The sequence below is a fragment of the Mixophyes fleayi genome, chromosome 6 (assembly GCF_038048845.1).
Source record: "Mixophyes fleayi isolate aMixFle1 chromosome 6, aMixFle1.hap1, whole genome shotgun sequence".
Taxonomy (NCBI): domain Eukaryota; kingdom Metazoa; phylum Chordata; class Amphibia; order Anura; family Limnodynastidae; genus Mixophyes; species Mixophyes fleayi.
The window spans coordinates 73,125,041-73,138,421 of record NC_134407.1 but is presented as its reverse complement, the minus strand read 5'-3'; positions in this window follow the sequence as shown (position 1 = coordinate 73,138,421).

Below are 13,381 nucleotides of genomic sequence, written 5' to 3'. Positions count from 1 at the left end.
GGAACACAGGAAAGCGTGGAGAGCGGATCAGCAGTAGATGGATGAGTAGAGCTGAGGAGTAGCAGCAGCAGGTCTCTGCGGACACACGGAGGTAGCCAATAGCAACCAGCAGGTGCAGTAACGATGGGACACGGGAGAGCAGAGTTGAACTGGAACTGTTGATCACGGAGAGTAGCGGATAGCAATAGTGGCAGCAGTCTCGAGGAAACACGGGAGAGTTGAGATGAACTGAAGACTGAAGCGCACAGAGGCAGCGGATAGGAATCAGCCAAACAGTCACGATGAAACACAGACGAGTTGCAGGGTGAAGACTGTAGTGCACGGAGGCAGCGGATAGGAATCAGCTAACAGTCACGATGAAACACAGACGAGTTGCAGGTTGAAGACTGTAGTGCACGGAGGCAGCGGATAGGAATCAGCTAACAGTCACGATGAAACACAGACGAGTTGCAGGTTGAAGACTGTAGTGCACGGAGGCAGCGGATAGGAATCAGGTAACAGTCACGATGATGAACAGGTGAGTGGATGTGGATTGAAGACTGTAGTGCACGGAGGCAGCGATAGGAATCAGCTAACAGTCACAATAATATATGGTAGAGTTGAAGTGGTTAGAAGACTGTTAGTGCACGGAGGCAGCGGATAGGAATCAGCTAACAGTCACGATGATACACAGAAGGGTAGAAGTGGTATGGGAACCACAGTAGTAGAAGTGGTTTGGAAACCACAGAGGTAGAAGTGGTTTGGAAACCACAGGAATCAGCAGCGCTGAATAAACGAGGAAACACAGGAACACCTTCAGAGACTCATGGGGAATGAGACTCCAAGATCAGGCCACGTGGTATTGACCACAGGTGCTTAATATAGGGAGTGTTGCCTGATCTGCCAATTAAGTTAAAGGGACATACACTGAAGGGTTAGAAAGGGCTGCGCATGCGCAGACCCTCAGGATGGAGGACGACCACGGTTCCTAAATGTCCGGGAAGAAGCACTCACAGTCCGGTGAGTGACAGTACCCCCCCTTTTAAAGGTGGGCACAGAACGCCTGGAACCGGGCTTGTCCGGGTTTTTGGAATAAAACTTCTTCAGAAGAGCTGGAGCATTAAGATCTTCAGCTTTGATCCATGAACGCTCTTCAGGACCAAAGCCCTTCCAATGAACGAGGAAACGGAGAACTCCTCGCGAAATTTTTGCATCCAATACCTCAGTAATCTCGAAATCTTCCTCCTGATGAACTTGAACTGGCTGAGGTGCTGAAGGAGGAGTCGAGAAACGGTTGATGATGAGAGGTTTGAGCAAGGACACATGGAAGGCATTGAAAATCCGAAGATTCTTAGGAAGAAGAAGTTTAACACATACTGGATTGATAACTTGAATGATCCTATATGGACCAATAAAACGAGGGGCGAATTTCATAGATGGAACCTTCAAACGAATATTTTTGGTAGATAACCAGACACGATCTCCAATTTTTAGTGGTGGAATAGCCCGCCTCTTCTTATCTGCGAAAGACTTATATTTGTTAGATGTCTTCTTTAAACAGGTTTTGACCGGAGACCAGATATTTTTGAAGGTCTGACAAGCAGTCTCCACAGCAGGAACTTGGGTGGGAGGGAGGGCAGGAAATTCCGGAAAAGACGGATGGTGACCGTGAACCACCAGCACTTGACTTTTTGAAGATGACTCCTGAGATCCATCTTCAACGTCCGATGACGTCACGAACGCCCGATGAGGAGGAAGGCGTTCAGACTGAACCTTATCACACAGATCCGTAGATGAAGGATCCTGTGGAGGAGGACCTGGTGGAATAGACGAATGCTGTCTTTTGAATGAAACCATTTGAGAGAGACAACGATGATGACATTCAGCTCCCCAAGATGTAACTTGAGAAGTGCGCCAGTCAATCTGGGGAGAATGACATTGAAGCCATGGAAGGCCTAAGACAATCGGACTTGTCGTAACTGGAAGAATTAAAAACGAAATTTCTTCATGGTGCAGCACACCAATCTGAAGAGTTACTGGAGACGTACTCTGGGTGATGAGACCATTGATAAGACGTGATCCATCCATAGCAGTCACAGTAATCGGTGTTTTCAAAGTAATCACTGGTAGGGACCATTGATTCACTAGGGATTTAGAAATTAAATTTCCTGCTGCTCCAGAATCAATCAGTGCTTGAGACTCAAAGGATTTGGTAGCAAAGGAAATCGTAACATCAAAAGCGCAGGCTTTTAATTTCGTAGAAGATGGAGAGGACTCCAGGAACCCTAACCTTATCTCCCCAGTATTGGTTAGAGCCCGGCATTTCCTGGGACAAGAATTGAGCATATGCGTAGAATCGGCACAATAGATACAAAGTCTATTCTTTATTCTTCGGTCCCTCTCCTCTAAAGTTAATTTGGAGCGACCTATCTCCATGGGTATCACCGGAGATGAAGCTGAGTGAAATTGAGGATTTGAGAGAAGAGGTGTTTTAACCGAAGTTGTTTTCTCAGGTTCTCTTTCACAAAACCTCAGGTCTACACGATGGCAGAGAGAGATCAAATCTTCTAAAGAGGAGGGTAGTTCTTGTGAAGTCAGTGCGTTTTTAATTTTATCGGAAAGCCCCTGCCAGAAGGCGGCGATCAGTGCCTCAGCGTTCCACTGAAGTTCAGAGGCTAATATCCGAAATCGAATGACGTACTGAGCCACAGTGCGAGATCCTTGGCGAAGACGGAGAATGCTGGATGCAGCGGAAATAACACGACCTGGTTCATCGAATACACTTCGGAACGTGGAAATAAATTCGGCACTATCCTGTAACAATGGATCGTTTCTTTCCCACAGAGGGGAAGCCCATGCGAGAGCTTGTCCAGAAAACAATGAAATAAGATAGGCCACTCTGGAACGATGGGTAGAAAAATTTTGAGGTTGGAGCTCAAAATGAACTGAGCATTGAGTAAGAAAACCCCTACAAGTTTTGGGGTCTCCATCGTATTTTGACGGAGTAGGCAGGTGAAGCGTGGAAGCTGTAGACACCTGGGATGGCACTGGGGAAACGGAGGAAGGCACAGGAGCATCAACAGTAGTTGTGGCATCTTGCACAGACGTTCTTTGGGAGGCTAACGCCTGGTAACACCGCAGTAAATGCCGTTGGCGAACTTCCTGTTGCTCAATACGGGTAACCAGATGCCGCAGCATCTCTTTGGCTGTAGGTTCCGTATCTTGGTCTGTCATGGCCTGATCTTACTGTCACGGGCACTAGGAGTCTTTACCCAGGGATCACCAGGTGATAGGCTTACCAGAGCAGTATAGGTGGTAATATGGTACTCTGGTAGCAGGGTGATCACGGAACAGGAAATAGCAGATGATGAGATGCTCAGGAAAGTCTATGACTAGCAGCACTGGCAATATGGAGGTAATAATACACGAGGAACTGTATGGACAAAGGACACGTGAAGGTAGTCAGTGGTCTGCGGTAGCAAGTTGTACCACTGCTATAGTGAGGAGGAATGTCCAACAGAAACAAGGAGGTGATGAGAGTCAGCGGTCTGCGGATAGCAAGTTGTACCGCTGTCTGAGTGAAGGAATGGAATCCAAGTGGAGGTATCCGGGGAGTCAGTGGTCTGCGTTTAGCAAGTTGTACCACTGCTATGTGAGAGGATACTGGAAAAGGTGATACTGGAAACAGGGATCAGTGGTCTGCCACTAGCAAGTTGTACCACTGAATATATATATGAGGAGGTGCACGGGGAGAGACTGCAACACAAGATATACACGGGCACCTTAAACTTGATCCACAGTAATATGCACAATATATATATATATGACTGAACAGCACTGCCATAATAGAAAGTCTCTTGAAGTAATCCGGCACGAGATAACACAGTCAATGATGGCAATAGACTCAGCGGATAGCAAACTCCAGAGGAGAACCAACACAGTCCAGCAAGATATGCAATACACCAGCACAGTCAATGAGAAGTATGCATACCGTGGTTCAGAAGCAGGCAGTCAGACAGGAGTGCAGAGATACCTGAACGGCAGGAGGCCGGCAGGATGCAAAGTCCCTGGATGGGTGAAGCGGTGGTCTAGTAGGTGCAGCGCACAGGTAGGTAGACCAGCAGGGAAACAAATATACAGGAATCAGTAGAGCGTGGAACTGGACTCCTGGAGGACCCTGGAGAATGGCGATGGTCTAGCAGAGGGGTAAGTAGAGAGACACGAATCCAATGCTGACAGGCGGGTAGAGACCAGCGGGAACACAGGAAAGCGTGGAGAGCGGATCAGCAGTAGATGGATGAGTAGAGCTGAGGAGTAGCAGCAGCAGGTCTCTGCGGACACACGGAGGTAGCCAATAGCAACCAGCAGGTGCAGTAACGATGGGACACGGGAGAGCAGAGTTGAACTGGAACTGTTGATCACGGAGAGTAGCGGATAGCAATAGTGGCAGCAGTCTCGAGGAAACACGGGAGAGTTGAGATGAACTGAAGACTGAAGCGCACAGAGGCAGCGGATAGGAATCAGCCAAACAGTCACGATGAAACACAGACGAGTTGCAGGGTGAAGACTGTAGTGCACGGAGGCAGCGGATAGGAATCAGCTAACAGTCACGATGAAACACAGACGAGTTGCAGGTTGAAGACTGTAGTGCACGGAGGCAGCGGATAGGAATCAGCTAACAGTCACGATGAAACACAGACGAGTTGCAGGTTGAAGACTGTAGTGCACGGAGGCAGCGGATAGGAATCAGGTAACAGTCACGATGATGAACAGGTGAGTGGATGTGGATTGAAGACTGTAGTGCACGGAGGCAGCGATAGGAATCAGCTAACAGTCACAATAATATATGGTAGAGTTGAAGTGGTTAGAAGACTGTTAGTGCACGGAGGCAGCGGATAGGAATCAGCTAACAGTCACGATGATACACAGAAGGGTAGAAGTGGTATGGGAACCACAGTAGTAGAAGTGGTTTGGAAACCACAGAGGTAGAAGTGGTTTGGAAACCACAGGAATCAGCAGCGCTGAATAAACGAGGAAACACAGGAACACCTTCAGAGACTCATGGGGAATGAGACTCCAAGATCAGGCCACGTGGTATTGACCACAGGTGCTTAATATAGGGAGTGTTGCCTGATCTGCCAATTAAGTTAAAGGGACATACACTGAAGGGTTAGAAAGGGCTGCGCATGCGCAGACCCTCAGGATGGAGGACGACCACGGTTCCTAAATGTCCGGGAAGAAGCACTCACAGTCCGGTGAGTGACAGTACCCCCCCTTTTAAAGGTGGGCACAGAACGCCTGGAACCGGGCTTGTCCGGATTTTTGGAATAAAACTTCTTCAGAAGAGCTGGAGCATTAAGATCTTCAGCTTTGATCCATGAACGCTCTTCAGGACCAAAGCCCTTCCAATGAACGAGGAAACGGAGAACTCCTCGCGAAATTTTTGCATCCAATACCTCAGTAATCTCGAAATCTTCCTCCTGATGAACTTGAACTGGCTGAGGTGCTGAAGGAGGAGTCGAGAAACGGTTGATGATGAGAGGTTTGAGCAAGGACACATGGAAGGCATTGAAAATCCGAAGATTCTTAGGAAGAAGAAGTTTAACACATACTGGATTGATAACTTGAATGATCCTATATGGACCAATAAAACGAGGGGCGAATTTCATAGATGGAACCTTCAAACGAATATTTTTGGTAGATAACCAGACACGATCTCCAATTTTTAGTGGTGGAATAGCCCGCCTCTTCTTATCTGCGAAAGACTTATATTTGTTAGATGTCTTCTTTAAACAGGTTTTGACCGGAGACCAGATATTTTTGAAGGTCTGACAAGCAGTCTCCACAGCAGGAACTTGGGTGGGAGGGAGGGCAGGAAATTCCGGAAAAGACGGATGGTGACCGTGAACCACCAGCACTTGACTTTTTGAAGATGACTCCTGAGATCCATCTTCAACGTCCGATGACGTCACGAACGCCCGATGAGGAGGAAGGCGTTCAGACTGAACCTTATCACACAGATCCGTAGATGAAGGATCCTGTGGAGGAGGACCTGGTGGAATAGACGAATGCTGTCTTTTGAATGAAACCATTTGAGAGAGACAACGATGATGACATTCAGCTCCCCAAGATGTAACTTGAGAAGTGCGCCAGTCAATCTGGGGAGAATGACATTGAAGCCATGGAAGGCCTAAGACAATCGGACTTGTCGTAACTGGAAGAATTAAAAACGAAATTTCTTCATGGTGCAGCACACCAATCTGAAGAGTTACTGGAGACGTACTCTGGGTGATGAGACCATTGATGAGACGTGATCCATCCATAGCAGTCACAGTAATCGGTGTTTTCAAAGTAATCACTGGTAGGGACCATTGATTCACTAGGGATTTAGAAATGAAATTTCCTGCTGCTCCAGAATCAATCAGTGCTTGAGACTCAAAGGATTTGGTAGCAAAGGAAATCGTAACATCAAAAGCGCAGGCTTTTAATTTCGTAGAAGATGGAGAGGACTCCAGGAACCCTAACCTTATCTCCCCAGTATTGGTTAGAGCCCGGCATTTCCTGGGACAAGAATTGAGCATATGCGTAGAATCGGCACAATAGATACAAAGTCTATTCTTTATTCTTCGGTCCCTCTCCTCTAAAGTTAATTTGGAGCGACCTATCTCCATGGGTATCACCGGAGATGAAGCTGAGTGAAATTGAGGATTTGAGAGAAGAGGTGTTTTAACCGAAGTTGTTTTCTCAGGTTCTCTTTCACAAAACCTCAGGTCTACACGATGGCAGAGAGAGATCAAATCTTCTAAAGAGGAGGGTAGTTCTTGTGAAGTCAGTGCGTTTTTAATTTTATCGGAAAGCCCCTGCCAGAAGGCGGCGATCAGTGCCTCAGCGTTCCACTGAAGTTCAGAGGCTAATATCCGAAATCGAATGACGTACTGAGCCACAGTGCGAGATCCTTGGCGAAGACGGAGAATGCTGGATGCAGCGGAAATAACACGACCTGGTTCATCGAATACACTTCGGAACGTGGAAATAAATTCGGCACTATCCTGTAACAATGGATCGTTTCTTTCCCACAGAGGGGAAGCCCATGCGAGAGCTTGTCCAGAAAACAATGAAATAAGATAGGCCACTCTGGAACGATGGGTAGAAAAATTTTGAGGTTGGAGCTCAAAATGAACTGAGCATTGAGTAAGAAAACCCCTACAAGTTTTGGGGTCTCCATCGTATTTTGACGGAGTAGGCAGGTGAAGCGTGGAAGCTGTAGACACCTGGGATGGCACTGGGGAAACGGAGGAAGGCACAGGAGCATCAACAGTAGTTGTGGCATCTTGCACAGACGTTCTTTGGGAGGCTAACGCCTGGTAACACCGCAGTAAATGCCGTTGGCGAACTTCCTGTTGCTCAATACGGGTAACCAGATGCCGCAGCATCTCTTTGGCTGTAGGTTCCGTATCTGGGTCTGTCATGGCCTGATCTTACTGTCACGGGCACTAGGAGTCTTTACCCAGGGATCACCAGGTGATAGGCTTACCAGAGCAGTATAGGTGGTAATATGGTACTCTGGTAGCAGGGTGATCACGGAACAGGAAATAGCAGATGATGAGATGCTCAGGAAAGTCTATGACTAGCAGCACTGGCAATATGGAGGTAATAATACACGAGGAACTGTATGGACAAAGGACACGTGAAGGTAGTCAGTGGTCTGCGGTAGCAAGTTGTACCACTGCTATAGTGAGGAGGAATGTCCAACAGAAACAAGGAGGTGATGAGAGTCAGCGGTCTGCGGATAGCAAGTTGTACCGCTGTCTGAGTGAAGGAATGGAATCCAAGTGGAGGTATCCGGGGAGTCAGTGGTCTGCGTTTAGCAAGTTGTACCACTGCTATGTGAGAGGATACTGGAAAAGGTGATACTGGAAACAGGGATCAGTGGTCTGCCACTAGCAAGTTGTACCACTGAATATATATATGAGGAGGTGCACGGGGAGAGACTGCAACACAAGATATACACGGGCACCTTAAACTTGATCCACAGTAATATGCACAATATATATATATATGACTGAACAGCACTGCCATAATAGAAAGTCTCTTGAAGTAATCCGGCACGAGATAACACAGTCAATGATGGCAATAGACTCAGCGGATAGCAAACTCCAGAGGAGAACCAACACAGTCCAGCAAGATATGCAATACACCAGCACAGTCAATGAGAAGTATGCATACCGTGGTTCAGAAGCAGGCAGTCAGACAGGAGTGCAGAGATACCTGAACGGCAGGAGGCCGGCAGGATGCAAAGTCCCTGGATGGGTGAAGCGGTGGTCTAGTAGGTGCAGCGCACAGGTATGTAGACCAGCAGGGAAACAAATATACAGGAATCAGTAGAGCGTGGAACTGGACTCCTGGAGGACCCTGGAGAATGGCGATGGTCTAGCAGAGGGGTAAGTAGAGAGACACGAATCCAATGCTGACAGGCGGGTAGAGACCAGCGGGAACACAGGAAAGCGTGGAGAGCGGATCAGCAGTAGATGGATGAGTAGAGCTGAGGAGTAGCAGCAGCAGGTCTCTGCGGACACACGGAGGTAGCCAATAGCAACCAGCAGGTGCAGTAACGATGGGACACGGGAGAGCAGAGTTGAACTGGAACTGTTGATCACGGAGAGTAGCGGATAGCAATAGTGGCAGCAGTCTCGAGGAAACACGGGAGAGTTGAGATGAACTGAAGACTGAAGCGCACAGAGGCAGCGGATAGGAATCAGCCAAACAGTCACGATGAAACACAGACGAGTTGCAGGGTGAAGACTGTAGTGTACGGAGGCAGCGGATAGGAATCAGCTAACAGTCACGATGAAACACAGACGAGTTGCAGGTTGAAGACTGTAGTGCACGGAGGCAGCGGATAGGAATCAGCTAACAGTCACGATGAAACACAGACGAGTTGCAGGTTGAAGACTGTAGTGCACGGAGGCAGCGGATAGGAATCAGGTAACAGTCACGATGATGAACAGGTGAGTGGATGTGGATTGAAGACTGTAGTGCACGGAGGCAGCGATAGGAATCAGCTAACAGTCACAATAATATATGGTAGAGTTGAAGTGGTTAGAAGACTGTTAGTGCACGGAGGCAGCGGATAGGAATCAGCTAACAGTCACGATGATACACAGAAGGGTAGAAGTGGTATGGGAACCACAGTAGTAGAAGTGGTTTGGAAACCACAGAGGTAGAAGTGGTTTGGAAACCACAGGAATCAGCAGCGCTGAATAAACGAGGAAACACAGGAACACCTTCAGAGACTCATGGGGAATGAGACTCCAAGATCAGGCCACGTGGTATTGACCACAGGTGCTTAATATAGGGAGTGTTGCCTGATCTGCCAATTAAGTTAAAGGGACATACACTGAAGGGTTAGAAAGGGCTGCGCATGCGCAGACCCTCAGGATGGAGGACGACCACGGTTCCTAAATGTCCGGGAAGAAGCACTCACAGTCCGGTGAGTGACACCTGGGTTTCAAAGATTCATCAGTAGGCAGGAAAGACAATGAGTTGGCTCTGGGGTGATACCCGAAGTTGCAGTAGAATGGAGAATGTTGGGATGACGAATGACATGCATTGTTGTAGGCGAATTCAGCCCATGGAAGAAGGTCCACCCAGTTGTCTTTTAGGTGGCTTTTAGAAATATATAATCGCAGGTATTGCTCCAGAGATTGGTTCATTCTCTCAGTCTGTCCGTTAGACTGCGGATGGTAGGCAAATGACAGACTAAGATTAATACCCAGCAGGGAGCAAAATGACCTCCAGAAGGCTGCAATGAACTGAGAGCCTCAATCCGATACAATATTTTCAGGGAGGCCATGGATTCGGAATACATGTTTAATGAATAATGACGCTAGATTGCGTGCTGAAGGTAGTTTACACAACGGAATGAAGTGGGCCATTTTACTGAACCTATCTACAGTAACCCATATGGTGTTGCACCCGGATGAAGGAGGTAAGTCGACAATAAAATCCATGGATAAGTGGGTCCAAGGTCTGACTGGAACAGGCAATGTTAACAATAGCCCGGTAGGTGATCTCCGAGGAACCTTGTTTTTTGAGCACAGATCACAAGATAATATGTATTTTTTAATATCCCCAGACATAGACGGCCACCATACAAGCCGGGATATGATTTTAGTGGTCTTGGCAATTCCAGGATGTCCAGAAGACTGGTTGTCGTGACATTCAGATAAAACTGCTTTCCTGAGGTGGATAGGCACAAACAGTTTATCTGTAGGGGTTTTAGGAGGTGCTAGTGATTGAGCTTGTAACAAAATTTTTATCAAATCGTGAGTGAAGGCAATCAATACCTATGTGGCAGGAACAATCGGACACGGCTCAGTGGTAGGAGTCTGACACGAAATGAAACTACGGGATAAGGCATCTGCCCTAGGGTTCTTCGAGCCAGGCCGGAAAGTTATAATAAAACGGAACCGGGAGAAGAAGAGGGACCATTGTGCCTGTCTGGAGTTCAACCTTTTGGCTGATTGGACGTAAGATAGGTTCTTATGGTCGGTGTAAATGGTGATGAGATGTTTTGCTCCTTCAAGCCAATGGCGCCACTCTTCTAATGCCCATTTAATGGCCAGTAGCTCTCGATTGCCTACGTCATAATGCTCTTCAGTGGAAGAGAACCTTCGAGATAAGTAGGCACAAGGATGAAGGCGATGATCTTTTGGGTCTTTTTGTGATAGCACGGCTCCAACTCCTACCTCTGAGGCATCCACTTCTACAATAAATGGAAGGTCTAGGTTAGGATGTCTCAACACAGGGGCAGACACAAAAGCCTGTTTCAAAGCTTTAAAGGCAGAAACTGCGGCAGGTGGCCAGATTTTAGGATCAGCACCCTTGCGAGTTAGAGCAGTGATGGGAGCAACTAGAATAGAAAAGGAACTGATGAATTTCCTATAATAGTTTGCGAATCCTAGGAATCTCTGAATGGCTTTAAGATTCGAGGGCTGTACCCAGTCTAGGATTGCTTGTACTTTCGTTGGATCCATAGCGAAGCCTTCTGGCGAGATCACATATCCCAGGAAAGTGACTTTAGTAACTTCGAACTCACATTTCTCTAACTTAGCGTAGAGATGGTGATAGCGGAGTTTCCGAAGAACTTGTTGTACATGTTCACAATGTTGTTTAAGTGAGTGGGAGTAGATCAGGATGTCATCTAAGTATACGACTACAAAGGAGCCTAGGAACTCCCGAAGGACATCATTAATTAGGTCTTGAAAGACGGCTGGAGTGTTACTGAGGCCGAAAGGCATGACGAGGTATTCGTAGTGGCCTGTTTGGGTATTAAAAGCCGTTTTTCACTCGTCGCCTTTACGGATTCGAATCTGGTTGTATGCTCCCCGAAGATCAATTTTTGAGTAGATCCTGGCACCCTTAAGCTGGTCAAAGATGACTGAAATGAGTGGCAAAGGGTAGGTATTTTTTATAGTTATCTTGTTCAACTCTCTGTAGTCAATACAGGGCCCCAGGCTGCCATCTTTCTTGGCCACAAAGAAGAAGCCTGCTCCTTCAGGTGACTTGGAAGGCCTAATAAACCCTTTCTGCAGATTCTCCTCTACATATGATTCCATAGCTAGCATCTCTGGAATAGACAGGGCGTATAATCTCCCCTTGGGTAGTTTGGAACCTGGGACAAGATCGATAGCACAATCGTACTCCCGGGGAGGAGGGAGCATATCTGCTTCCTTCTTGGAAAAAACATCATGAAATTCCCGATAAGGAAAGGGTAGCTGCTCAGGACAGGTATGAGTAACCCTGAGCAGCAGGGATAAGCAAGAGGAGGAGCACTGCGAACTCCACTTGGTTATCTCACCTGTAGTTCAATCGATACTGGGATTATGGAGGGCCAACCACGGATAACCCAGGATAAGAGGTACCGAAGGACAATGAATTAAGTACAGAGAGATGGTCTCAGAGTGAAGGGCACCCATCTTTAGCAGAAGAGGAGGTGAGCGATGATGGATCTCACCTTTGTTCAAGCGATTCCCATCTAGCCCGTGCACAGCGATAGTAGTTTCCAGAGGAAAAGCTGAGAAACCCAGGGACCGGGCAAGCGTCAAGTCTAAAAAGTTTCCAGCGGCTCCACTATCCACAAATGCAGGAATAGAAATTTCCTGTCCACCGTACTGGAGTTGGGCAGGTATTAGTAGGGAATCCTTTGGAGAGATTACCTGTAGGCCTAAGTGTACTCTCTCCACGTTCACTTGGCCTGGTCTTTTCCCGGTCTGATGGGGCAGGAACGGAGTAAATGGCCCTTCTCTCCGCAGTATAAGCAGAGACCCAGATTGCGTCTCCGAGTGCGTTCTTCTGGAGACAACCGATATACTCCCAGGTGCATGGGTTCCACTTGATCAATGGGAGAGGTTGGAAAAGGCACAGGTGAAAAGGCCGAAGGATTTTCCTTCTCAGCTTCCTGTTCTCTGTATCTTCTGTCGATACGAATGGCCAATTGCATGAGTTCCTCTAACGATCCAGTAGTAGGATACTGGACGAGAGCGTCCTTAATTCGTTCGGACAGACCTAATCGGAACTGGCTACGAAGAGCCGGGTCATTCCATTCACAGTCTGAGGACCAATGCCTGAAGTTGGAGCAGTAATCTTCTGCAGAACGTTGTCCTTGCGATAAGGATCGAAGCTGTGCTTCGGCTGAAGCCACTCGGTCCAGGTCATCATAAATCAATCCGAGTGCTTCAAAAAAGGCATCCACAGACTGCAACTGAGGACTGTTGGAATCTAGGCTGAATGCCCAAGATTGCGGATCCCCTTGTAGGAGAGAGATAATTATCCCTACTCTCTGTTGTGGAGATCCAGACGAGAGTGGTCTCAATTTGAAGTAAAGCTTGCAGCTTTCACGGAAGTTACGGAAGAGTCTGCGATCTCCAGAGAAGCGGTCTGGTAAATGCATCTTAGGTTCCACTACGGTGGACTGGGCAGCGTGTGAGACCCTTGACGCCTGTTCTTGGGCAGCCTGCCGCTGGGACAGCTCCTGGACCACTTGGGACAGGGTCTGGATTTGTCCTGCCAACACTTGAGCCGGACTTGGTTCCATAGGACCGGGTGTCCGATAATTCACTCACTCCTAGTATATTTTTGAGGCTGGTTATAATGTTAGGAACCCCAACAACCATCACCACAAAACCCGGAGTCTGCTCTGAAGTCTGGTGTTCGCTGGAGCCCCTAGTAGTGGGGACAGACTTGGCTGCAGACAGCAGAGGGTCGTGAGTTGCGTACTGACTGGGGAGAACCCAGGAAAACGAAGTGAGGTCCAAGCAAGGGTCGAATGGGTCACAGGCAAGCCGGCAGCGTCAGTATCCAGGCAAAAGATTGGGGGTCACTAGCAAACAATCGAGGTCAA